Below are 26332 nucleotides of genomic sequence, written 5' to 3'. Positions count from 1 at the left end.
GTTGCAACCCATTTCAGATCCTTAGGTCCATTTTTAGCAACCTCATTTGGATTCCCGAGTACAGACTTATGGTTAGCTGTAAGCATGCTCAACTATAGCTATATGATTTTAGCATATACCCTGAGGGTGCATCTCTGTCTGTTTCCTGCCTGTAAGTCCTTTTTGGGACCAGCTATATGCTGGGTCCCAAAAAGTATATATATGCTGGGATTTGGAGACTGCATAGGTGGTGGATCACCAGGTGAGACAGCTTCTGAGTGATCTTTTCTTCAATCTCTGTTCCTCTATTTGACCTTGCAATTCCTCCCATTGAGAGCTTTGTCTTCTTTTCTAAGGACTGAGGCATACCTGTGGGGAGCCGAATGCGGACACCATTACAAGATGGTGCTGGCTCCCTCATGGTTTGAGTTAAACAACTCCATGTATAGTAATTCTCTTGACAGCTAAGGCACTGCACCCTGCGCATGGGCAGTACATAACCTATCTCTGGCCAATCCCGAGGCCTCTGGTGTCAGCAGACTGGTGACAACCAATCATGGCAAGCCCCATATGTGCTTCTCCCTATATAAGCTGACAGCTAGGGTATTTCGGGGCCCCTTGCTTCCTGCTCTCCCCTTCAATCAAGAGGCTCCCACAATAAAGCGTGATCTGAGAAGAATCCTCTGGTGGTGGTCGTCTTTCCTCGATGGTTGAGGAGCCAAAACCCAGGAACGCGTGAGGGGCTGAAGAGGATCCAGAACTCAACATGTGGGAGTGGCGACGTCCGTAAGTCAAATTTTCCCAGGTATGTTGCTTGCTGGTCTCGACCCCCTGGTTCTCTGTGCTGTGTTTGTGATTTGGGTGATTGTTGTCTTTGCCTGCTGCTTTTGGTTGTGGTGTAGGGAAGGATGCAGAGCATTAACCAGGTACCAGGATAGTTTGTCAGAGACCTCATAAGCTGAATTAAAAGGGGAAAACTTGGGTAGGCCTAATAAAAAAGAAACAAAGGAAAACAAAGACAAAAGGTTAAAAGTAGTGCCTGCAGGTGAAAAAGAAAATGGAAAGGTGGAAAGACTGCTGAGAGAGGAGAAGATTGTGCCCTAAGAAACAAAGTACAAGTTTCCCTGAGAGGATTCTTTGTATCCACTAAAAGAGCAAAAAGAGTTAGAGCTGGCAGAATAGGAGTTAGAGGATAAATTGTTTGAGTTTGAGGAGGGAGATTTAGAGGAGGAGGCAGAGAAATTTGAGGCAGAGGGGTTTCACCGGGTGGAGGACTTCTATAGCGAAACCCGCTGCTTAAAGCAGCTGATGTCTCTGCTCTTCCGCTTTATCCAGAGAGTAAGTGTGCGTTCTTTTGTTCACCGGAGACATGCCATGCCATCAGGCAAATGTTTCCCCTGTTCGAGGAGGATAACAGTGCTCGTAGTTATCACCCTCTCGAGCATAAACAAGTCAAAGAGTTGGCAGAGTCAGTCCAAACTTATAGAGTCACTGCTAATTATACAAAAAACCTAGATAGGCTGATGCCACTTGGATTGCTGGTTGATGGCCTATTTCCCAGCCAAAGGGTAATTTGTCTATTCCAGCCCAACCTAAGTGGTCACCTTTCTGCACAGGAAGAAGAGATTCAGCCCTGCCTCTTTAGACTGGCTGTCAATCTCAGGGAGTACGTTGGGCAGTTAAGGGCCTCATTACCTGTTCTCTTAATATAAAAATTGTTTAAAATAATACCTTAGAGAATTGATCTGGTTCAAAAACAGATAGATATATTGTGGCAGTTTGCCCAGCTGGGCTGCCATTGGAAGTTCTCAGGATTATGTGTGACCAGTATTCAGTATGAAAATCTTACTAAAGCTGCAAATTATTCTAAACAATTATCACAGTATCTTTTACATGTGTCCATTTATACCTGTTCAAGAGTCATTTTTGCTTCTCCTTTATCGGGAGAAAAGGTTTCTCATGTTATTACTCATTGTCTTGAAGTGTGGAGTATATGGGGCATACCTAAAGTGTTAAAACCAGATAATGGTCCTGCCTATATTTCGTGAAAATTCAAGCAATTTTGCCATCACATGGGAGTTTTACTCCTGACAGGATTGCCCTATAATCCTCAAGACTAAGGCATTGTTGAAAGGGCCAATAGAAATCTTAAAGGATGTTTACAAAAACAAAAAGGAGGTATAGCAGAAGGAGCTGCTCCCCCACCCTCCCGGGAAAGAGTCTCTCTTGCACTCTTTACCCTTAATTTTTTGCATCTAAATGATGATGGAAAATCAGCCGCAGACAGGCATGCCTCCGAGGGACCACTGGATGAGGAGAGGCTAGTTATGTGGAAAGATGTGCTGGATAATAAATGGTATGGACCGGATCCCCGTTATATCGAGATCCAGGGGAACTGTTTGTGTTTTCCCCCAGGGAAAGGAAACACCTCATTGGGTCCCAGCCGGGCTGATGCGCCCCGTCAAGAATGAGTCAACCTTGGTGGAAGATGTACAAGTGCTAAATTTCACTGAGGCCTGCTGGACCCTGAAAAATCCTGTGGTCGAGACTAAAAATTACTCTGCCACTCCCGAAATTGGTCTGAAAATTTTAATGTCAACCTTGACAAACTAAGAATAGCAGTGACTTGCGTAGATCCTGGATTTGCTGAGGGACTTACCTCTTGGCTCTCCTCTGCTGTGTCCTACTTTAAAAAAAGGGTGGGGGTGGGGTTGTTTATAGCTTGCTGTCTGGGAGGTTCCATACTTTGTCTATGGTTGGTGTGCCGGCTGCTCGCCCAGAATCAGCAAGATAAGGTTGCTATTACCCAGGCATTTGCTGCATTGGAGGATGGAGCCTCGCCCAAAATTTGGCTCTCAGCCATAAAGAGCACTTAAGTTGGGTTGCACATGCGGCCTTTGCACCCCCAGAAGACCATGTTGTCTCATTGCACTGGGGAAGGCACGTGTAAAACCTGGTCTTTGGCGTAGCCTTTGCACCTCCCTGGGCTAGTTCCCATTGCACGGGAGAAGGTGCGCCTTGTACATAGCCTCCTTTGAGCAGTCCACACATCATGAGGTGGGGACTTGAACTGGAGTAAGTCCGATGTTGCTTGTGCTCAAGTTAAAACAAAAGGGGGAACTGTGGGGAGCAGAATGCAGACGCCATTACAAGATGATGCTGGCTCCCTCACGGTTTGCGGTAAACAACTCAATGTATATTAATGCTCTTGTCAGCTAAGACGCTGCACCCTGCGCATGCGCAATACATAACCTATCACTGGCCAATCCCAAGGCCGCTGGTGTCAGCACACTGGTGACAACCAATCATGGCAAGCCCCGTATGTTCTTCTCCCTATATAAGTGGACAGCTAGGGTAGTTCGGGGCCCCTCGCTTCCTGCTCTCCCCTTCAATCAAGAGGTTTCCACAATAAAATGTGATCTGAGAAGAAACCTCTGGTGGTGGTCTTCTTTCGAGGAGTGCCCCGCAAATACCCATTTTGGTCTTTCTTCTTTTTGAACTTCATAAGGTCTGTGAATTGTTTCTAGGACTAGTATCAGCGAGTATATACCATGTGTATTCTTTTGCCAATGGGTTACCTCAGTCATTATGATAGTCTCTATTTCCATCCACTTGCATACCAATTTCATGAAGTCATAGTTTCTAATAGCCAAATAGTACTCCATTGTGTAAATGTACCTCACTTTCTTATCCATTCCTCTGTTGATGGATATCTGGGTTCCTTCCAGCTTATGGCTATTATAAATAAGGCTGCTATAAACATGGTGGAGCATGTGCCCTTATTATATGTTGGAGCATCTTTGGGGTATATACCCCGGAGTGGAAAAGTATGATTTTTTTGTAGTATTATGTTCAATTTTCTGAGAAACCAACAAATTAATTTCCAGAGTATTTGTACTAGCATACAATCCCACCAAGAGTGGAGGAGTGTTCCTCTTTCTACACATACTCTGAAGTATCTGCTATCACCTGAGTTTTTTTTTTTTTTTTTTTATCTTAACCATTTTAACTGGTGTGAGGTAGAATCTCAGGGTTGTTTCAATTTGCATTTCCCTGTTAATAAGGGATGTTGATTATTTCTTTAGGTGCTTCTCAGCCACTTGATGTTCCTCAGCTGAGAATTCTTTGATTAGCTCTGTATGTACCTCATTTTTAATAGGATGATTTAATTTTCTATAGTCTAGCTTTCTGAGTTCTTTGTATATATTGGATACTAGCTCTCTATCAGATGTAGAATTGATAAAGATTCTTTTCCAATCTGTATGCTGCCCCTTTCTCTTCTTAACAGTATCTTTAGCCTTACAAAAGCTTTGCAATTTCATGAGGTCCCATTTGTTGATTTTTGATCTTAGAGCATAAGCCTTTGGTGTTGAGTTTAGGATTTTTTTTCCTGTGCCTATGTGTTCTAAGCTCATCCCCACTTTCTCTTCTAATAGTTTCAGTGTGCCTGGTTTTATGTGAAGATCTTTATCCACTTGGACTTGAGCTTTGTACAAGGAAATAGGAAAGGATCGATTTGCATTCTTTTGCATGCTGTTATTAGGATGGTTACTTCAGCTTGTTACTTGGGACCATTTGCTTGGAATGTTTTTTTTCCCAATCTTTTACTCTGAGGTAGTGCTTGTCTTTGTTGCTGCTATGAGTTTCCTGTATGCAGCAATATGCTGGGTCCGGTTTATGTATCCAGTCTGATAGTCTATGTCTCTTTCTTGGGGATTTGATTCCATTGATGTTAAGAGATATTAAAGAATGATGATTGTCGTTACCTGCTATTTTGTTGTTAGTTGTAGACTTGTGTATGTTGCCTGGTTTGTGGCTCAGTGTCTGACATATCTTGGTGGTTTTGTTTAGTTTAGACTTATAGTCATCCTACTGAGTTGCCTTCCTCTGGTAGTTTCTTCCAACCTCTTCCTAGTTCAAGCATTGCAGTAGCTTGCTTCTGTCTATTGATTGTGTGCAATTGTGTGTCTCTGGCTCTTTCAGCTTCTTGTTGTGCTTTTCAGAAGCCTGCCATGCTATGCTGCTGTCTGTAAGCACACTGTGGCATAAGAAATAGTGTCAGGCCTTGAAGCCTCCACTCAAGCTGGATCCCATTTTGGACCTATAGCTGAATGTCCTTTTCCCCAGGCTTCTCACGATTTTTATTCCTACAATTCTTTTAGACAGGAAAAATTGTGTATCAGAGTTTTGAGTCTGGGACAGCAACCCCATCCATCCACTTGATGCCCTATCTTTCTACTGTAGGTAGACTCTACAACTTCCCTCTTCTCACTTTTGAGTATTTCATCTAATAAACTTCTCTCTGAGTACTGAGTGTCTCTCACCTCTCATGTCTCAAGCTCAAGGACAAGTGGATCAAATACTGTAGCATAAAACTGGATATACAAAATCTAATAGAAGAGAAAGTAGGCAAAAGCCTCAAACTCATTAGCATGGAGGGAATTTTTCTAAATTTAGAGGCTCTAATGGCTCATGCTCTAAGATCAGGAATTGATAAATGGGTCCTCATGAAACTGGGAAGCCTTCTAAGGCAAATGGAATAGTCAATAAGCCAAATCTGCAACCTAAAGATTGGGAAAAACCTTCACTAACATGTATCCGATAGAGGGCTAATAACCAAAATACATAGAGAAATCAAGTAGCTAACCACACAAAAACAAAACAAACCAATAAAACATACGGTTATAGAACTAAACAGAGAACTCACAACAGAAGAATCATGAATGGCCTAGAAGCACTTTAAGAATTATTCAAAGTCAAACCAAAAACACCCTAAGATTCTACCTCATACCAATCAGAATGGCTGAAAGCAAATACTCAAGAAACAGTACATGCTGGCAAAGATGTGTTGAAAGACAAAGAGAAACATTCCTATGTTTTCCCTCTAGTTCTTTCAATTGGAGTAGAACTAGAAATTATAGCATTTCCTATGCATCATTTATATTTTAGTTACTGCTCCATCATTCCAATGCCTTTTCCTCTGTTACATATTTACTTCTTCTCTCCCTATTTTGACTCTATTTTCCAAATAAAATAACATCCAAGAATTGGAGCCCATCCATGGTTAACTATCATTCAATTGCACACAAAATTGTTGTTTTATAGTAATTTTTTGAATGTTTATCTAATTTATTTCATGTATTTAGAAAATAAGCCTATTGAAAATAATAAATAAGCTATAATTCTGAAATTCTGATGTTACAAAATTTATTAAAAACACATTTCTACATCATCCGTAAACATTTTACAAATTATTTTCATTTAGTAATAATGTGTCCACAGATGTGCATATGAACATGCTATTTAAATATTTAGGGCAATTTTACCTATAATGCTGAGTTACAACATAGCTAGTTATCAACCTTTTTTTCTTTTTTTAACAACTTTATTTTACAAAACAAAGATAAATGTACAGATTTTAAGCATTTTTTTTGCATAATATTATACAATACATTTTTGTCAGTAGATTTTTTTCAGATTTAAAAAAAATTATTACATAAAACTATATGAATATATTTGTTAGTCAATGCTTGAATTTTTTTTAAAGGTTTGATAGTATGCATTGAAAACTTAATAGTTAAAATCAGCATAAAGTACTTGTAAAACAAAATGTAACATGGAAATAGTCAAAGTTTTCTTGTTGTATAAAGATTTTTTTATTTTGTTTTGTTTTCTTTATTTCTTGGACTTCATAAAGTCTGTGAGTTGTTTCTGTGGCAGTGCGAGCCTCTGGGGTTAGCATCCAATTATCAGTGGCTGCATATTATGTCTGTTCTTTTGTGACTGGGTTATCTCACTCAGAATGATATTCTCTAGATGCAGCCATTTTCTTAAGAATTTGGTTAAGTCATTGTTTCTGGTGGCTGAGTAGTATTCCTTTGTGTAAATGTACCATAATTTTTGTATCCATTCATCTTCTGAAGGACATCTGGGTTCTTTCCAGCTTCTGGCTATTATAAATAGAGCTGCTATGAACATTGTGATGCATATATCTTTGTTGTGTACTAAGGTGTCTCTGGGGTATATGCCCAGAAGTGGAATAGCTGGGTCTTCAGGTAGTATTATGTCCAATTGTCTGAGGTATCGCCAGACTGATTTCCAGAGTGGTTGTATTAGTTTGCAACCCCACCAACAGTAGAGAAGGGTTCCACTTTCTCCTCAACCTCGCCAGCATCTGTTGTCAACTGAGTTTCGAATCTTGGCCAATCTGACTGGGTTGAGGTGGAATCTCAGGGTTGTTTTGATTTGCATTTACCTGATGGCTAAGGATGTTGAGCACTTCCTCAGATATCTCTCAGACATTCGATATTCCTCAACTGAGAACGTTTTGTTTAGCTCTGTACCCCATTTTTTAATAGGGTTATTTGATTCTTTGGTGTCTAGCTTTTTGAGTTTTTTTGTATCTTAGATATTAGGCCTCTATCTGATGTGGAGTTGGTAAAAATCTTTTCCCATTCTGTTGCCTGCCATTTTGTTTTCTTGACAATGTCCTTAACCTTACAGAAACTTTGCAATCTCATTAAGTCCCATGTGTTAATCTTTGACCTTAGAGCTTGAGCTATTGTTGTTTTGTTCAGAAAATTTTCTCCTGTGACTATATGTTCTAAAGTTTTCCCTACTTTATGATCTAATGGTTTCACTGTATCTGATTTAATTTGGAGATCTTTGATCCACTTACACTTGTGCTTTGTACAAGGAGATAAGAAAGGGTCTATTTTCATTCTTTTGCATGTTGAGTGCCAGTTGGACCATCACCATTTGTTGAATAGGCTGTCCTTTTTCCATTGAATGTTTGCGTCTCTTTTGACAAAAATCAGGCGACCATATATGTGAGGGCTCATTTCTGGATCTTCTATTCTATTCCATTGATCCACATGCCTATTTCTGTACCAGTACCATACAGTTTTCAGCACAGTTGCCTTGTAATATAGCTTGACGTCAGGGATAGTGATTCCTGCAGATGTTTTCTTGTTGTTGAGGATGGATTTCACTATTCTAGGTCTTTTGTTGTTCTATATGAAATTGCACATTGATCTTTTTAATTCCATGAAAATCTGTGTTGGAATTTTGATGGGGATTGCATTGAATCTGTAGATTGCTTTTGGTAGGATGGCCATTTTTAAAATGTTGATCTTTCCAGTCCATGAGCATGGGAGATCTTTCCATTTTCTGAGATCCTCCTCAATTTCCTTCTTTAGAGGTTTGAAGTTACTGTCGTACAGGTTCTTCACTTGCTTAGTTAGAGTACACCTCAGTATTTCATAGTTTTTGTGACAATTGTGAAGGGAACCTTTTCCCTAATTTCTTCCTCCACATGTTTGTCCTTTGAGTATAGGAAGGCTACTGATTTGTTTGAGTTGATTTTGTATCCTGCCACTTTGGTGAACTTGTTTATCAACTGTAGGACTTCTCTGATGGAGTTTTGGGGACACTTAAGTACACTATCATGTCATCGGCAAACAGTGATGTTTTTATCTCTTCCTTTCCGATTTGTATCCCCTTGATCTCCTTTTGCTATCTAATTGCTCAAGCCAGGACTTCCAGTACTGTGTTGAATAGGTAGGGGGAGAGTGGGCAGCCTTGTTGAGTATCTGATTTTAGTGCGATGGCTTCAAGTTTCCCACCATTAACTTTGATGTTGGCTGTTGGTTTTCTGTATATTGCTTTTATTATGTTTAAGTATGGACCTTGGATTCCTGATATTTCCATGTCTTTTAACATGAAGGGGTGTTGAATTTTGTCAAATGCTTTCTCAACATCTAGTGAGATGATCATGTGATTTTGTTCTTTGTGTTTGTTTATATGGTGGATTATGTTGATGGATTTCCTTATATTAAACCATCCCTGTAGCCCAGGGATGAAGCCTAATTGGTAATGATGAATGATCCTTTTGATGTGTTCTTGGATTCGGTTTGCAAGGATTTTGTTGAGTACTTTTGTGTCAATGTTCATAAGTAAGATTGGTCTGAAGTTCTCTTTCCTTGTAGGGTCTTTTGTGATTTAGGTACAAGGGTTATTGTAGCCTCAAAAAATGAGTTGGGTATTATTCCATCTGATTCTACCTTTTGGAATAGTTTGGAGACTATTGGTGTTATATCCACAATAATTGTCTGGTAAAATTCTGCAGTTAACCCGTCTGGACCTGGGCTTTTTTTGATTGGGAGGCTTTGGATGACTGCTTCTATTTCTTTAGGTGTTATAGGGTAATTTAGATAGTTTACTTGGTCCTGGTTTAACTTTGAACTCTTGTAGCTGTCTTGGAATTCATCCATTTCCTCCAGATTTTCCAATTTTGTGGAGTATAAGTTTTTGTAGTAGGATCTGATGATTTCTTGAATTTCCTCAGTTTCAGTTGTTATGTCTCCACTTTCCTTTCTGATTTTGTTAATTTATATACTTACTCTTTATCTCTAGTTAGTCTGGCTAGGGGTTTATCAATCTTGTTGATTTTCTCAAAGAACCAACTCTTGGTTTTGTTGATTGTTTCAATTGTTCTTTTTGTTTTCATTTGGTCTATTTCTGCCCTAATTTTGATTATTTCTTGCCGTCTACTCTTCTTGGGTATATCTGCTTCCTTAGGTTCTAGGGCTTGTAGCTGTGCTGTCAGGTTGCTGATGTAAGCTCTCTCCAGTTTCTTTTTGGAAGCACTTAGGGCTATGAGTTTTCCTCTCAGTACTGCTTTCATTGCATCCCATAGGTTTGGGTATGTTGTGTTTTCGTTTTCATTGAATTCTAGAAAGTCCTTAATTTCTTTCTTTATTTCTTCTTTGACACTGCTATCCTTTAACAGAGTGTTGTTTAGTTTCCATGTGTATGTGGGCTTTTTGTTTTCTTTGTTGTTGTTTAGGACCAGCCGTAGACCATGGTGATCTGAGAGGATGCATGGGAGAATTTCAATCTTCTTATATCGTTTGAGGCTCGTTCTGTGTCCAATTATGTGGTCAATTTTTGAGAAGGTGCCATGGGGTTCTGAGAAAAAAAGTGTATTCTTTTATTTAGGATGATATGTTCTGTACATATCTTTTAATTCTAGTTAGTTCAAAGTCTCTGCTAGTTTTGCAGTGTTTGTTCTGTTTCTGTTTCCATGATCTGTCCATTGGTGAGAGTGGGGTATTAAAGTTTCCCACTACTATTGTGTTGGGTGAAATATATTTTTTGAGCTTTAATAGGGTTTCTTTTATGAATGTGGGTGCTTTTTTATTTGGAGCATATATGGTAAGGATTGAGAGTTCCTCCTGACAGATTTCCCCAGTAATGAGTAAAAAGTGTCCTTCCTTATTTTTTTGATAACTTTTGGTTGAAAATTTACTTTATTCGATATTAGAATAGCCACTCCAGCTTGCTTCTTGGGGCTGTTCACTTGGAAGTTTATTTCCCACCCTTTTACTCTGAGATAGTGTCTGTCTTTGTCTCTGAGATGAGTTTCCTGTATGCAGCAAAAGGCTGGATTTTGTTTATGTATCCAGTCTGATAGCCCATGTCTCTTTATTGGGGAGTTGAGTCCATTTATGTTATTAGATATCAAGGAATAGTTGTTTCTGTTTCCTGCCATTATTACTTTTGTGGGTTGAGCTATGTCTGTGTCTTTTTCTTTTGTTAGTTTTCTTGTTTAGGAGTTTTCTTGTTTTTACTAGGCTGTATTTTCGCTCATTGTAATGGGTTTTCCACAGATAATTCATTGTAGTGCTGGGTTTCTGGTCAGATATTGTGTGAATTTTGATTTGTCTTGAAATATCTTTGTCTCTCCATCGATGGTGATTGATAGTTTTGCTGGGTATAGCAGCTTGGGCTGGCACGTGTGTCTCTTAGGGTGTGCATGATGTCTGTCCAGGCTCTTCTAGCTTTCATAGTCTCTGTTGAGAAATCGGGTGTGATTCTGATTGGCCTTCCTTCTTTATGTTACCTGACCTTTTTCCCTCACTGCTTTTAGTATTCTTTCTTTGCTTTGGGCACTTGGTGTTTTGACTATTATGTGTCGGGATGTATTTCTTTTCTGCTCCAACCTATTTGGAGTTCTGAAGTCTTCTTTTATGCTCGTGGTCATCTCATTCTTGAGGGTAGGGAAGTTTTCTTCTACTATTTTGTTGAAGATATTTACTTTGCCTCTTAGTTTATACTCTTCTCCCTCTTCTATTCATATTATCCTTAGGTTCAGTCTTCTCATTGTGTCTTGGATTTCCTGGACATCTGTGTTAGGAGCTTTTTGTTTTTTGCATTTTCTCTGACTGTTTTGTCAACATTTGCAATGTTGTCTTCTGCCCCCCCGAGATTCTATCTTCCATCTCTTTTAGTCTATTGGAAATGCTTGCTTCTGTGACTCCTGATTTTTTTTCTTTTTTTTCTTTCTTTTTTTTTTTTTTTTTTTTTTTTTTGGTGTTCTGCCTCTAGGGTTATCTTTTTTAGTGTTTTCTTTATTGTGTCAACTTCCATTTTAATTTCCCTCTTCCATTCCTTCATTTCTTTGGTTCTGTTTTCCTCTAGTTCTTTGAGTTCTTTGAGTGTTTTTCTTGTTTCCACTTTAAAAGCTTCTGAATCTTTTTGCTTTTTCTCCTGTTCTTGTTTAAGTATCTCTATCAGCATCTTGAGGTATGATTTCATGTCTGTGTCTTTTTTTTGGAGTGTTTGGAATGCCAATGTTTGCTGTAATGGGAGAGCTGGGTTCTGGTTTTGCCAGGTTGTCTTGGTTTCCTTGGGATATACTCTTTTGTTTTCCTCTTGCCATTTTGTTTTCAGTGATATGTTCTCACCTTTCCCTTTTATCTGGTCTGTGTCCCTGGATCTCCACTGGTCCAGGTGGCAGATGGGCCCAGCCCTGTTCTATGCCTCAGAGTTGCCGGGTGGAAACATATATTCCAATATTCTGTTCCTGGTCCCCGGATCAGGCAGGTCGGAGGGCTCACTCAGCGTGTACACTCCGCAGAGATCTCTCTGCTCCCTGGCTGCCCAGATCTCCCACTCACCAGTTTCTCAACCCCTAGTGACTGGCGGTCTGTGTGGCAGATGGGCCGGGCTCTGTTATAGTATTTTTTATATTTCTTTCTACCTTGAATTTTTGTGAAAACTTAAAGAATATTTATTTTAAAACTGAAATTGGTTGCATACATAGCTTTATGAAATTAATACTTGTAGTTTTAAAAATGCTTGTAAATTTCAGTTGTTAAAAAAGAATATGGATGAGTGAACAAATTATCCATAAATCTGAATTAAATATTCACAAATGCTTGACAAGATAATAATTACTCAACCAAGCATCCCAGAACAAATGATACTCATTGTGTGTGCAATGTAGCAAAGTATAATATGGAGTATTGTACTTATAGAAAATGGTTCACACTTTTAGAAGTTAATATTGTATCGGCAATCAGCAAGAAAATATTCTCTAAAATATAAAATAACCTTAATTATTTTATCTATCAATAGTTTATATTTAAATAAAATATTAGTAAATAATTCGGTTTCATTGTTGGGTACATAACTCTGATTCTTTGTTTAAATATGATGAAACATGCTATGAAGCAAATATTCATATTTAGGACTTTTAAAAATATTAAAAAAATCTTGAAAAATACTGTGAACATACTTAGTGATAGTGTTAAGCTAAAATAGCTACTTCTAACCTTTATTTTAAATATTCCCCTCAAAAGTACTTTACATATTATAACAAATGTTATGTAATAACATTGAATTTTACATTAAAACATAGATATATGTTATATGTATGTATCTCAATTTAATATGCAAAATTTTATATCAGATTCACATTTTTTTGCTTCACAATGCAATACAAATACTAATTAAATTATTATCATGTTATTATAGCAGTAAAATCTGTTTTCTCACAACGCTGACATTTAATTTGATGGGTAGTTGTAGGCTTATTTATAACTAAGCTTTTAACTGAACATTCACTCCTCATTGCCTTTCCCAAAATCATACATTGTCTATGTCTCTACTGTTTATCAGTTTAGGAGAGAATACTGTCTGCTGCTAGGAAGGAAGATTGCTGAATGTAAAATCTTTTTTATTTAAGTAGAAACCCATGGAGCAGTCCAAATAGTACTCTCCTGGTTAAAAGACAAATTAAATTTAGCATAATTGAAAATGTCTTAGTTAGAAGTTTTCTAAAGGCTGCCCAAGTATATCCAATAAATCAATGATATTCATATTCTATATTTTATGTTTGCATTCACATAGAACTTCCGTGTTCTCCAGACTACAGAGAACTAAGCTTTCTCTTTGTCACTCCTGTTTAATAGTTCACAGAGGTTCAAACTTCAGAAAGTTGAATGGTGAAGGAATAAGAAAATATTGAAAAAAGTTCAGACTTTCTCAGTTAAAGGACCTGAAAAGTACATTTAATACATCTACTCCTAAATTTTTACTAAAGCCAAACTATAGCATATCATGTAGCCAAACCATAAGGAAGAAGAATTAGGAGGCTAGATAACAGATCCTCTAATCCACTCCGTCTTATTATTAAGAGCATATGAATTACTTTCCTTATCTTGGAAAAGAATCTTAGCAAGTGTGATTAAAGCTAAATACCTTCAGATGTGAAATTTAACCTGCATATCTTAGGTGACCCCCATATTTTAAAAGAAAATCTACAAAATTAACAATATCTACCCAGGTTGTTCAAAAAATAGAATTGGCAATGGAATAATAGCAGATAATGGTGATGTAAGAAATGGTAATAGAATATTGGGAAATGGAGGAAGGAGTCATGAGCTATGCAACATGAGAAGCATAGTAATGTTGGAGAGGATCAAGTCTCATTTCCAATTCTTACTGCCTTAAAATTACCTTTATTATACCAATGCAGGGCTTCTGATTTACATGTCATTATGATATTAATCTAATATTGTTTTTACTTAGGAAGAGGAGACACTTGGTGTCTTCTCAATTAAGTTTTAGTTAAGAAATTATAGAGAACAGCTACAGTGTACTCAAGAGTCTAAAGTCAATCTCCATTAACCTCTGCAATAGCAAAATATTTCTCAAAGGCAAGTGAACCATTCAATTAAAGATATCAAATAATTATGGAATCTATAGTTCAGACAAAATTATTCAAAGCTATTCACTGTTTTATAAAATTTATTCTCAAAATCTTTATCTTAGTGCCTTAAAATTTAAATATCTCCATAAATATATAACCAGAGTACTATCTATTGATCCCTTTAACAGTCACCATCTTGTCCTGAAAACTTCATTCCAATTTCTCTCATCATAAGATTTGTGGATATTATTCCAATTATATCATTACTAATTAGTGATGTTTGTGAGTCTGCTGTTCATTAACTAAACCTCTGAATTGTGCATTTTTATCATGCCTTAAAGAAAATTAATGTCAACAAATTAAATATATGACCTTTGTTGTATAGTCTCATACCTCTGAGATTTGACACAGAGGAAAATTTTGTTAATGTATTGAGAACTGAAAGTGTGTTGACTTACAATAAATAAGCTATAGCCTAAGTGCAGGGACACTAGGTTGCTCATGTATTCAAAAAACAATATTTTATCTAGTTGTAATAGAAATAGACATGTGATAACTATGATGTGTATTTATTTACCTGTAGATATTAGCCATTAAGTAAATGATAACATATGCAAAATCTGTAAATATATACAGAGGGTAGCCACAGAGGAAGTGACTGGAGGATACATGAGACTTCCTGGGAGGGAAAAATAATTGTATGCATTTTCTGGGTTCACTGGCGCTAGTATGGGGAATGAGAATGGGAGGGTCAGGAAGTGAGGGGAAAACATGACGAGGAAGGAGAAGAAAAACATAGAGGAACAGCTAGAATTGAAGGAGATCAAAAGGTTGCTATGGAAACCTAGTGCAGAGGAAACTTCATAATTTATATGAAGATGATTCTAATGAAGTCTTCAAATAATGAGGAAGTTGGAGCCCCAAAAGGCCACCTCTTGTCATTAAGCAAAGCTTCCAGTACTGGGACTGGTTTATGACCAATTCATGCTTTGGACAAGTAATTCTGTGGAATAAATCAACAATGCAGTCTGTTTCCAAGGCAAGTTACTCTCCACAAACTAATGGCAAGGTCCCATTGCTGAAAATCATGTCTGCACAACCAATTGCACAGAAAAAGATCCAGTTGGTTCCTATATAAAATCAACATCTTAATCATGTACTGTCTTTAATACTGAAAGGAACTCTGCAGGCTACTAAAAGAAAAATATAAACACCAACCAAATCTTACTATCAATATTCTATCCTATCTGAAAAAAATGCACTAGATTAATTGTGGCATAAGCTTGTTGAAATATCCAAACAAAGCCTGATTTGACTAAAGACTCACTTCATGAAGTGCAACCAAACTGACAGTAGATGTGTCGCCACGAACCAGAGAATAGATACCCAGAGACATGAGGACAAATCTAATTATTATTGATTCTAATAAATAAAATTGAAATCAAACCTAATGATAGTTTATTATACTTATTGAACCATCATTAAGGAAGCTCCCTTATCTAGAAGATGATAACAAATATAGAGACCCATAGCCAGATATTGGAGAGATAGAAATAGGAAGGAGGGGTAAAAGAGAGCAAAACATGTAAACCCATAAATACTAAAACACCAGACCCTCTGTGTATATGTTATAAATTTCAGTTTAATAGTTGTATGGGAATGAATGTGTGAATAATTTGTATGTTCTTGAATGTTTAAATACACAAATCTGTGATTCTTATTTCTTTTTCTGAAGTCTTCCTTCCTGTGAAACTTCAAGGTGATCAAGATGATACTTTCTTCTATTGTTATATTTTATCTGTTTTGTTTTGTTATCTCATTAAATCCTGCTTTTGTTCTAATTAGATACATAAGGTGAACATACTAAAATGAAAATCTGAGGTGGTAGTAGCTGAGGAGGGGGGTAGTAATTTGATGGACTTGAGGGAGGAAAAACTGTAATCAAGATATTCTTTGAGAAAAAAAAAATAGAAAGAAAAACCAAAGACTTAAAAGTAACTTAAAAATACAGAAATAAAATAACCATGGAATCATTATTCTGTGACAACATTTCTTCCTACACTTTTCTTAGATTTCCTTTAATAATACCCTCTGTTGTGATTTTTGGGACAGCTCACAAACTTGTCCATAGTATTATGTAATGTCTGTGGTATGTAAAGGAATATTGAATAGAAGATATATATTTCTCTTTCTTTTTCAATTATAAAAGAGTTTACTGAGCACTGGTTTACAGTTTCAGAGTGCAAGGCTATAATCATTATGGCTGAAAGTCTGTCAACATGCAAGTAGTGACAATGAAATATATATTATGTTCAAACAGGAGAAAAAGAGAGGGAAACACAGGGCCTAGCTTAGACTTTTTGAAACTGCAAAGCTCACCTGTAGTGATGTACGTTCACCTCAAAGCCACACCTAATAACAATTCCCAAAATATTTTCAGCAATGGGAGACCAATCATTCAAATAGATGAGCATGAGGGAGGAGCTGAGTTTCTTTGAAACACCACAATTTTTTTTTCAGAAATTCTTTAAATCTACAATGAAATTGTGTACAGATTTACAATTTCATTTCAGGGAGAATGATTTTCTAAACCAAACAGTGAATTCATATTGATATAAGAACTTTTAAACATAAGCTATTTTGGTAACATAAGTTATCTCAGGCTTAGCATGGCAATATATGTAACATATATATATATATATATATATATATATATATATCTTTGGATAGTTTATGTTTTCTCATTTCAAATGTTATCCCCTTTCTCAGTTATTCACTCTCCCATATATCCTCACCCTTCTTTTATGAGGATGTTACCCCTCCCAAACATCCACTTCCAATTCACCAACCCTGGCATTTCCCTACATTGGGGAAACATGCCCTTTCTGGAACAAAAGCCTCTTCTCACATTGATGCCAGACACAGCTATCTTCAGCTACATACAAAACTGGATCAATAGGTCTCTCAAAGTGCATACAACAGTTGGTGATTTACTCTATGGGAGTTTTGAAGGGTTTGATTGGTACATAATGTTGTTATCTTCCCATGAGATTACAACTCCTTACAGCTCCTTAGGTCCTTTCTTCAGCAACTTCACTGTAATCCCTGAGTTCAGACCTCTGGTTAGCTGCAAGCATGCTCAGCAATATCTGTATGACTACAGCATAGTCACTGAGGGTTCATCTTTGTCTGGCTCCTGACAGTAAGTATTTTTGAGATCAGCTATAGTGCTTGGATTTGGTGACTGTATATGTGGTAAATTCCCAGGTGAGGCAGCTTCTGAGTGATTTCTTCTTCAGTCCCTGTTTCTCTATTTGACCTTGTATTTCCTCCTATGAAAGTTTTGTTCTCTTTTCTAAGAAGGACTGAGGTACCCCGATTTGGCCTTTCTTTTTTCTTTTTTTTCTTTGAACTTCATAGTGTCTGTGAATTGTTCCTTAGGTATTGGGTATTCAGAGCTTTCTGGGCTAGTATCCTCTTATCTATGAGCGCATACCATGTTTGTTCTTTTGTGAATGGGTTACCTCTGTCATTATAATATTTCCATTATCTCTATTTCCATCCATTCACGTACAAATTTCATGAAGTCATTATTTCTAATAGCCAAATAGTACTCCATTGTTTAATGTACCACCGTTTATGTATCCATTCATTTATTGATAGACATCTGGGTTCTTTCCATCTTCTGGCTATTATAAATAAGGCTGCTTTAAACATTGTGGAGCATGTATCCTTGTTATATGTTGGAGCATCTTTGGGTATATGCCCAGAAGTAGAATAGCTGAGTTTTCAGGTAGTACTATGTCCAATTTTCTGAGTAACTGCCAGACTGATTGTCAGAGTGGTTGTGCCAGTTTACAACCCCACCAAGAGTAGCAGACTCTTTCTCTTTTTCCACATTCTTTCCAGTACCTGCTGTCATTTGAGTTTTTTGCTTTTTTTTTTTTTAATTAGCCATTCTGACTGGTGTTAGGTGGAATCTCAGGGTTGTTTTAATTTGCATTTCCACAATGACCAGCAATGTTGAGCATTTCTTTGGGTGCTTCTCAGGCATTTGGTGTTCCTCAGCTGAGAATTCTTTGTTTAGCTCTGTACCCCATTTTTAATAGGATTATTTGATTCTCTATAGTCTAGCTTTCTGAGTTTTTTGTATATATTTAATACGAACCCTCTATCAGATGAAGAAGTGGAAAAGATCCTTTCCCATTTTTTTGGCTGCCTTTGTGTCTTCTTAACAGTGTCCTTAGCCTTACAGAAGATTTGGAATTTCATGAGGTCCCATTTGTTAATTCTTGTTCTTAGAGCATAAGCCATTGGTGTTCTATTCAGGAATTTTCCCCTGTGCATATGTGTTCTAAGCTCTTCTACACTTTCTTTTCTAATAGTTTCTGTGTAGTCGGTTTTATGTGGAGATTTTTGATCCACTTGGACTTGAGCTTTGTACAAGGAGATAGAAAAGGATCAATTTGCATTCCTCTGCATACTGACTGCCAGTGGTTACAGCAACATTTGTTGAAGAGGCTGTCCTTATTTCATTGAATGTTTTTAGCTCCTTTGTCAAAGATCAAGTGACCATAGTTGTGTGGGTTAATTTCTGGGTTCTCAATTCTATTAGCTTTCCTCTTGCCATCTTGTCTGTGATTATAGGTGCTCTTGTTGACTGTGACTGGAGTCTTTCTCTCATGTGGATCTGATGAGCCCTGTAGGCTCAGAAAAGAAACTGCTTTTGGGTGTTTGTCTCTTTGTGGTCAGATAGTGATTTCAGATTGCAGTGGCTCCTTTTTGTCTCTGTAGGCTCAGGTAGGAGAGCTTTTGCAAGACTTCTCTGGGAATCAGCCATGTGCAGGCAGTTAATGTATCTTAATGGCAGGTGCCTTGCCTTCTTGCAAGGGGGGCTGGAAAGGATCGACTCCCAGAGGGCACCACTCTAGCTGTCCTCTAGGAGCTTTAGGCTATCTCTCCTAGGACAGTCTGAAGGGTGTGTGACAAGCTTCCTGTGGGCTCAGAAGGAAGAGCACTTGAAAGGCTTTTCTGGTATCTCAGCTATCTGCAGGCAGGTCTTAAGTCCTGATGACGCTCACCCAGCTCTAATACTGGGACAGAGAGGACCTGATCCCACAGTTCATTTCCCTACCTGCTCCGGAGAAAACCAGGTGTTCCCTCCCTGGACAGCAGGTGAGGCTAAGTGGAATGCTTATGGTTTACTGTGGACTCAGGTAGAAGAGCACTTGCAAGTCTTCTCTGGGGCTCAGCTGTGTTCAAATGGGTCCTGAGTCTTTAAGGTTTATCTTTCTATAAGTGCTAGATAACCTCATCCTCTGCTACATATAGAACTGGAACCATAGGTTCCTCCATGTGTACTTTTCAATTCAAGGGTTAGTCCCTGGGAGATCTCTGGGGTCTGGTTAGTTGATATTGTTACTTTTTCTATGAGATTGCAAACCCCTTCAGCTCCTTCCTTGGTCTAAACTCTCAAGTGTGGTGCCCCACTTAGGCTGATGTTTAACTACAAGCATCTTTTTTTTTTTTTAATTGAACAACTTTATTTTATAAAACAAAGTTAAACGTACAGATTTTAAAAGCATTTTTGCATAAAATATATGAATAATTTTTGTCTATACTTTATTTTTTGAAAGGTTTGATAGTATGCATTAAAATCTTACGAGTGACAATGAGTATAAAGTATATGTAAAACAAGGTGTAACCTGGAAATAGTCAAAGTTTTCCTGGCTTGCAGAGATTAAGCATAATGATTTTTCTATGTCTTTTTTTTTTTTTATTTTGGCCTTAGTTTTTCTTGAACTTCATATAGTCTGTGAGTTGTTTCTGGGGTGTTCAGAGCTTTCTGTAGTTAGTATCCAATTATCACAGACTACAAATTATGTCTGTTCTTTTGTGATTGGGTTACCTCACTCAAGATGATACTCTCTAGATGCATCCAATTTCTTAAGGATTTCCTAAGGCCATTGCTTCTGATAGCTGAATAGTACAGATAGTATTCCATTGTATAAATATACTACAATTTTTGGATCCATTCATCTACTGAAGACATTTGGGTTCTTTCCAGCTTCTGGCAATTATAAATAGGGCTGCTATGAACATTGTGGTACATGTGCCTTTGCTGTATGTTGGAGCTTCTCTGAGGTATATGTCCAGAAGTGGAATAACTGGGTCTTCAGGTAGCACTGTGTTCAATTTTCAGAGGAACTTCCAGACTGATTTCCAGAGTAGTTGTGCCAGTTTAAACCCCACCAATATTAGAGAAGTTCTCCTCTTTCTCTGCATCCTCACCAGCATCTGCTCTCATCTGATTTTGATCTTAGCCATTCTGAATGGTGTGAAGTGAAATCTCAGGGTTGTTTTGATTTGCATTTCCCTGATGGCTAAGGATGTTGAGCACTTCCTAAGATGCTTCTCCTCAATTTGATAGTCCTCAACTGAGAACTTTTGTTTAGCTCTGTACCCCATTTTTTAATAGAGGTCTTTAATTCTCTGTTGTCTAACTTCTTTAGTTCTTTGTATACATTGGATATTAGGCCTCATCAGATAGGGAGTTGGTAAAGATCTTTTCCCAATCTGTTGGCTGCCATTTTGTTTACATGACAGTGTCCTTAGTCCTACAGAAACTTTTCAATCTCATTAAGTCCAATTTGTCGACATTGACCTTAGAGCATGAGTCATTTGTGTTCTGTTCAGGAAATTTTCTCCTGTGCCTATGTGTTCTAAGGTTTTACATAATTTTTTTCTAATTGTTTCAGTGTATCTGGTTTAATGTGGAGTTCTTTGATCCACTTACACTTGAGCATTGTACAAGGAGATAAGAAAGATTTTCATTCTTCTGCAGGCTGAATGCCAGTTAGACCAACACCAATTGTTGATGGGGCTGTCATATTTCCATTGAATGTTTACAGCTTCTTTATCAAAAATCAGGAGACCATATATGTGAGAGCTCATTTTGGGATCTTCTATTCCATTCCATTGATTCACATGCCTATTTCTGTACCAGTACAATGCAGTTATTAACATAATTGCCTTTTAATATAGCTTGAAGTCGGGGATGGTGATTCCCACAGATGTTTTATTGTTGGTGAGGATTAATTTCACTATTCTAGATCTTTTCATTTGTACATTGCTCTTTCCAACTCTACAAAGATTTGGGTTGGAATTTTGATGGGGATTGCATTGAATCTGTAGATTGACTTTTGTAAGATGGCTATTTTTACAATGTTCATATTTCTAATCCATGAACATGTGATAGCTTTCCATTTTCTGAGATCGTCCTCGATTTCCTTATTAGAGATTTGAAGTTCTCATCGTACAGGTTTTTAATTTGCTTAGTTAGAGTCACATCAAGGTATTTCATAGGATTTGTGACTATTGTGAAGGGTATCTTTTCCCTAATTTCTTTCTGTGCATGTTTGTACAGAAAGGCTACTGATTTGTTTGAGTTAATTTTATATCCAGCAACTTTGCTGAACTTTTTTTTCAGCTATAGAAGTTCTCTGGTAGAACTTTTGGGCTCACTTAAGTACACTATCATGTCATCTGTAAACAGTGATGTTTTTACTTTTTCCTTACCAATTTGTGTCCCTTTGATTTTCTTTTGCTGTCTCAATGCTCTGGCCAGAATTCCAGTACTATGTTGAATAGGTAGGGGGAGAGTGGGAAGCCTTGTCCAGTACCTGATTTTAGTTTGATTGCTTCAAGTTTCCCACCATTAAGTTTGATTTTGGCTGTTGGTTTGCTGTATATTGCTTTTATTATGTTTAGGTATGGGTTTTGGATTCCTGTTCTTTCCAAGACTTTTAACATGAAGTGGTGTTGAATTTTGTCAAATGCTTTCTCAGCATCTATTGAGATAACTATGTGGTTTTTTTTCTTTGATTTTGTTTATATGGTGGATTACTTTGATGGATTTCCATATGATAAACCATCCCTGCATTCCAAGGATGAAGCTTAATAGATCATGGTACATGATTGTTTTGATAGGTTCTTGGATTCAATTTGCAAGGATTTTGTTGAGTATTTTTGCATAAATGTTCAAAGTGAGATTGGTCTAAAGTTCTCCTTCCTTGTAGGATCTTTGTGTGGTTTATGATCAAGGGTTATTGTGGTCTTGAAAAATGAGTTAGGTAGTGTTCCATCTGACTCTATGTTGTGGAATAGTTTGGAGGGAATTGGTATTAAGTAGCCCATAAATGTCTGATAATTTTCTGCACTGAACCCATCTTGTCCTGGGCTTTTTTTGGTTGGGAGGCTTTTGATGACTGCTTCTATTTTTTTAGGTGTTTTGGGACTATTTAGATAGTTTATCTGGTCTTGGTTTAACTTTAGTGTCTTGTATTGTTCTAGGCATTTATCCATTTTCTCCAGATTTTTCCCTGTTATTTAGTATAGGCTTTTATAGTAGGATCTGATGATTTCTTGAATTTCCTCAGTTTCACTTAGTGTGTCTCCCTTTTCCTTTCTGATTTTGTTAATTTGAATACTTCATCTTTGCCCTCTAATTATTCTGGCTCAGCGTTTATCAATCTTGTTAATTGTCTCAAAGAACCAGCTCTTGGTTTTGTTGATTTTTTTGAATGGTTCTTTTTGTTTCTATTTGGTCAATTTATTCTCTGATTTTGATTATTTTTTTTCCCCTCTATTCGTCCTGGGTGTATCTGCTTCCTTTTGTTCTAGATCTTTCAACTGTGCTGTCATGTTGTTAAAGTATGTGCTGTCCAGCTTCTTTTTGGAAGCACTGAGAGCTATTGGTTTTCCTCTCAGTACTGCTTTTCTTACATCCCATAGGTTTGGGTATGTTGTATTTTCATTTTCATTAAATTCTAAAAAATCTTTAATTTCCTTCTTTATTTCTTCTTTGACAATGCCATTGTTTAATTGAACATTGCTTAGTTTCCATGTGTATATTGGCGTTTTGTTGTCTTATATTTTATTAAAGACCATCCTTAGACTATGGTGATCTGCAAAGATGCATGGGAGTAAGTCTAACTTCTTTTATCTATTGAGGCTTGTTTTGTAACTGATTATATGGTCAGTTTTGGAGAAGATGCTGTGAGGTGCTGAAAAAAATAGTGCATTGTTTTTTTTTTTAAGATGAAATGTTCTGTAGATGTCTGTTAATTTCAATTGGTTCATTACCTCTGCTAGTTTCACTGCGTCCTTGTTCAGTTTCTGTTTCCATGATCTGTCCATTGATGAGAGTGGATTGTTGAGGTCTCCTACTATTGTTGTGTGGAGTGCAATATGTTTTGGGTTTTAGTAGGTTTTCTTTCATGAATATGGGTGTTCTTGTATTTGGAACATATATGTTAAGGATTGAGAGTTCCTCTTGACAAATTTTTTCTGTAATGAGTAAAAAGGATCCTTCCTTATCTTTATTAAAAACTTTTGGTTGAAGATCTACTTTACTTGGTGTTAGAATTGCCATACCATCTTGCCTCATGGAGCCCTTTGCTTTGAAGTTTTTTTTCCTAACCTTTTACTCTAAGATAGTGCCAGTCTTTGTCTCTGAGATGAGTTTCCTGCATGCAGCCATATGCTTGATTCAGTTTATGTATCCAGTTTCATACCTATGTCTTTTTATTAGAGAATTAAGTCCATTAATGTTAACAGATATTAAGAAATAGTGGTAGCTATTTCCTGCTATTTTTGCTTTTAGAGGTAGAATTGTGCCTGTGTGTATTTCTTCTTTTGGTTTTCTTGCTTAGCTATTTTCTTGTTTTTAGTAGGATGTAGTTTCCCTCACTGTATTGGGTTTTTCACCTATACTTCATTGTAGTGCTGGGTTTGTGGTCAGATACTGTATAAATTTAGTTTTGTCCTGGAGTACCTTGGTCTCTCCATCTTATTGAGAGGTTTGCTGGGTATAACAGCTTTGCTGAAACTTGTGTTCTCTTAGCATCTGCATAATTTCTGTCCAGGATCTTCCAGCTTTCATAGTCTATTGAGAAGTTGGATGTGATTTTGATTGGTCTGCCTTTATATGTTACATGACCTCTGTCACTTACTACTTTTCATATTCTTTCTTTGCTTTTGGCACTTGGGGTTTTGACTATTATGTGTCTGGAGGAATTTCAATTCTTGTCCACTCTATTTTGAGTTCTGTAGACTTCTTTAATGCTCATGGTCATCTTATTCTAAGGTTAGGGTGGTTTTCTTCTACGATTTTGTTGAAGATATTTACTGTGCCTCTTAGTTGATATTCTTCACCCTCTTCTATTCCTATTATTCTTAGGTTTGGTCTTTTCATTGTGTCCTGGATCTCCAAGATATTTTGGGTTAGGAGATTTTTGGCTTTTGCGTCTTCTCTGACTCTTTTGTCTATATTTATCATGTTGTCTTCAGCCCCTGAGATTCTCTCTTCCATCTCCTGTAGTCTGTTAGAGATGCTAGCATCTGTGACTATTGATTTCTTTTTTAGGTTTTCTATCTCCAGGGTTGTCACTTTTAGTGTTTTATTTATTGTTTCCATTTCCATTTTAAATCCCTTCTTCAGTTCCTTCATCTTTTGGTTCTGTTTTCCTCCAGTTCTTTGAGTTATTTGAGTGTTTTCCTTGTTTCTTGTTTAAAAGCATCTGTTTCCTTGTGCTTTTCCTCCCATTCTTGTTTAAAGATCTCTATCATCATCTTGAGGTATGATTTCCGGTGTGTGTCTTCTTTTACTGGAGTGTTTGACATTCTGCTGTTTGCTGTGATGGGAGAGTTGAGTTCCGGTGTTGCCAGGTTGTCTTGGCTTCCATTCTCTTTGGCTTTCCTCTTGCCATCTTATTGTCTGTGATTATATATGGTCTTGTTGTAAGTGATTGGTTCCTGTCTCTCCCCTGTACCTTGCCTGTGTCCCTGGATCTCTGGTCTTCTAGGTCGTAGATGGCCTAAGCGTTTGTTCTGCACACACAGGCCTTCTGTGTGGAAACCGTTTCCTTAAGGCAGAGTTCCTGCTCCCCTGAACCAGTGTGGTGGAGGTGTGCTTTCAGTGTGCTCTTCCCAGACCTCTCTGTGCCCCAGCTACTGGCATTGCAGTCTCACCAGACCTGGGTCCCTCGATCTCTGCTGTTTCTGGTGACAGTAGGCCTCAGCCAACCACAAACATCTTAATCTGTATCAGTAATTCTCTCCCAGAGCATCTCAGGTGACATTCATATCTTGATCCTGTCTGCAAGCTCTATTTAGCATCAGCAATACTGAATGGTTTTGGTGGCTGCATATGGGGTGGATCCCCAGGTGAGACAGTATCTAGATGGCCTTTCCTTCAGTCTCTGCTCTACTTTTGGTTCCTGTATTTCTACCATGAGCATTTTGTTCCTGCTTTTTTTGTTTTCTTTTTGATCTTTGAATGTTTTGTTTTTTAATTGGATATTCTTTGTATTTACATTTCAGATGATATTTCATTTCTCCAATCCCATCACCTCTCCCTCTCCTATTGTTTCGTGAAGGTGCTCCCTCTCCCAAACTCCGGCTCACACCTCAGTGACTTGGCATTCCCTTATACTGGGAAAATGAACCTTCACTGAAACAAAGTCCTCTCCTCTAATTGATGCCAGAAAATGCTATCTTCTGGTGCCGATGCACCTAAAGCCAAAGGTTTCTCCATGGGAACTCATCAGTTGATCTTTTTAGTCTCTGGGAGCTGTAGTGTATTTGGTTATTTAATAATTTTGTTCCTCCCCTTGGGTTGCAGACCCTTTCAGCTCCTTCAGTCCTTTCTCTTACTCCTTCATTGAATTCTCAGTTTTCTGAAGCATCCACATTTTGGTCTTCCTTCTTCTTGAGCTTCATATGGTTTGTGATTAATGTCTTGATTGTCCTGAGCTTTTGGGATATTATCCACTTATCAGTCCATGTGTGTTCCTTTCTTTCAGGATTATCTCACTCAGGATGATAGTTTTTAGTTCCATCCAAAGTTTTTTTTTTTTTTAACGACTTTATTTTGCAAAACAAAGATAAATGTAAAGATTTTAAACATTTTTTGCTTAAAATTATACATTTTGTCAGTACTGTTTTTTCAGACATTAAAATAAATTTTACATAAAACCATGTGAATATATTTTTTAGTTAGTACTTGATTTTTTTCAAGGGCTTGACAGTATGCATTGAAAACATACTAGTTGTAATAAGCGTAAAGTACATGCAAAACAAAACGCAACATGGAAATCCATCCAAAGTTTTAATTGAAACAACTAGTAGAAAGATCATGAGGAGAAGGACATCTGAAAATTATAAATTTTAAAGTACATAATGTGTAATGACTATAGGTTAAAAACATAAGCAATAAATAGTGCTTTATTTTTTCTAATTTGAATTTATTAACCAATACAATTTCAGAAAAAAATTTAAATCTTTTAAAAGTTATAT

This window comes from Micromys minutus (assembly GCF_963924665.1).
Source record: "Micromys minutus genome assembly, chromosome: 4".
In the NCBI taxonomy this organism is placed as follows: Eukaryota; Metazoa; Chordata; class Mammalia; order Rodentia; family Muridae; genus Micromys; species Micromys minutus.
This window is presented reverse-complemented; position numbering follows the sequence as displayed.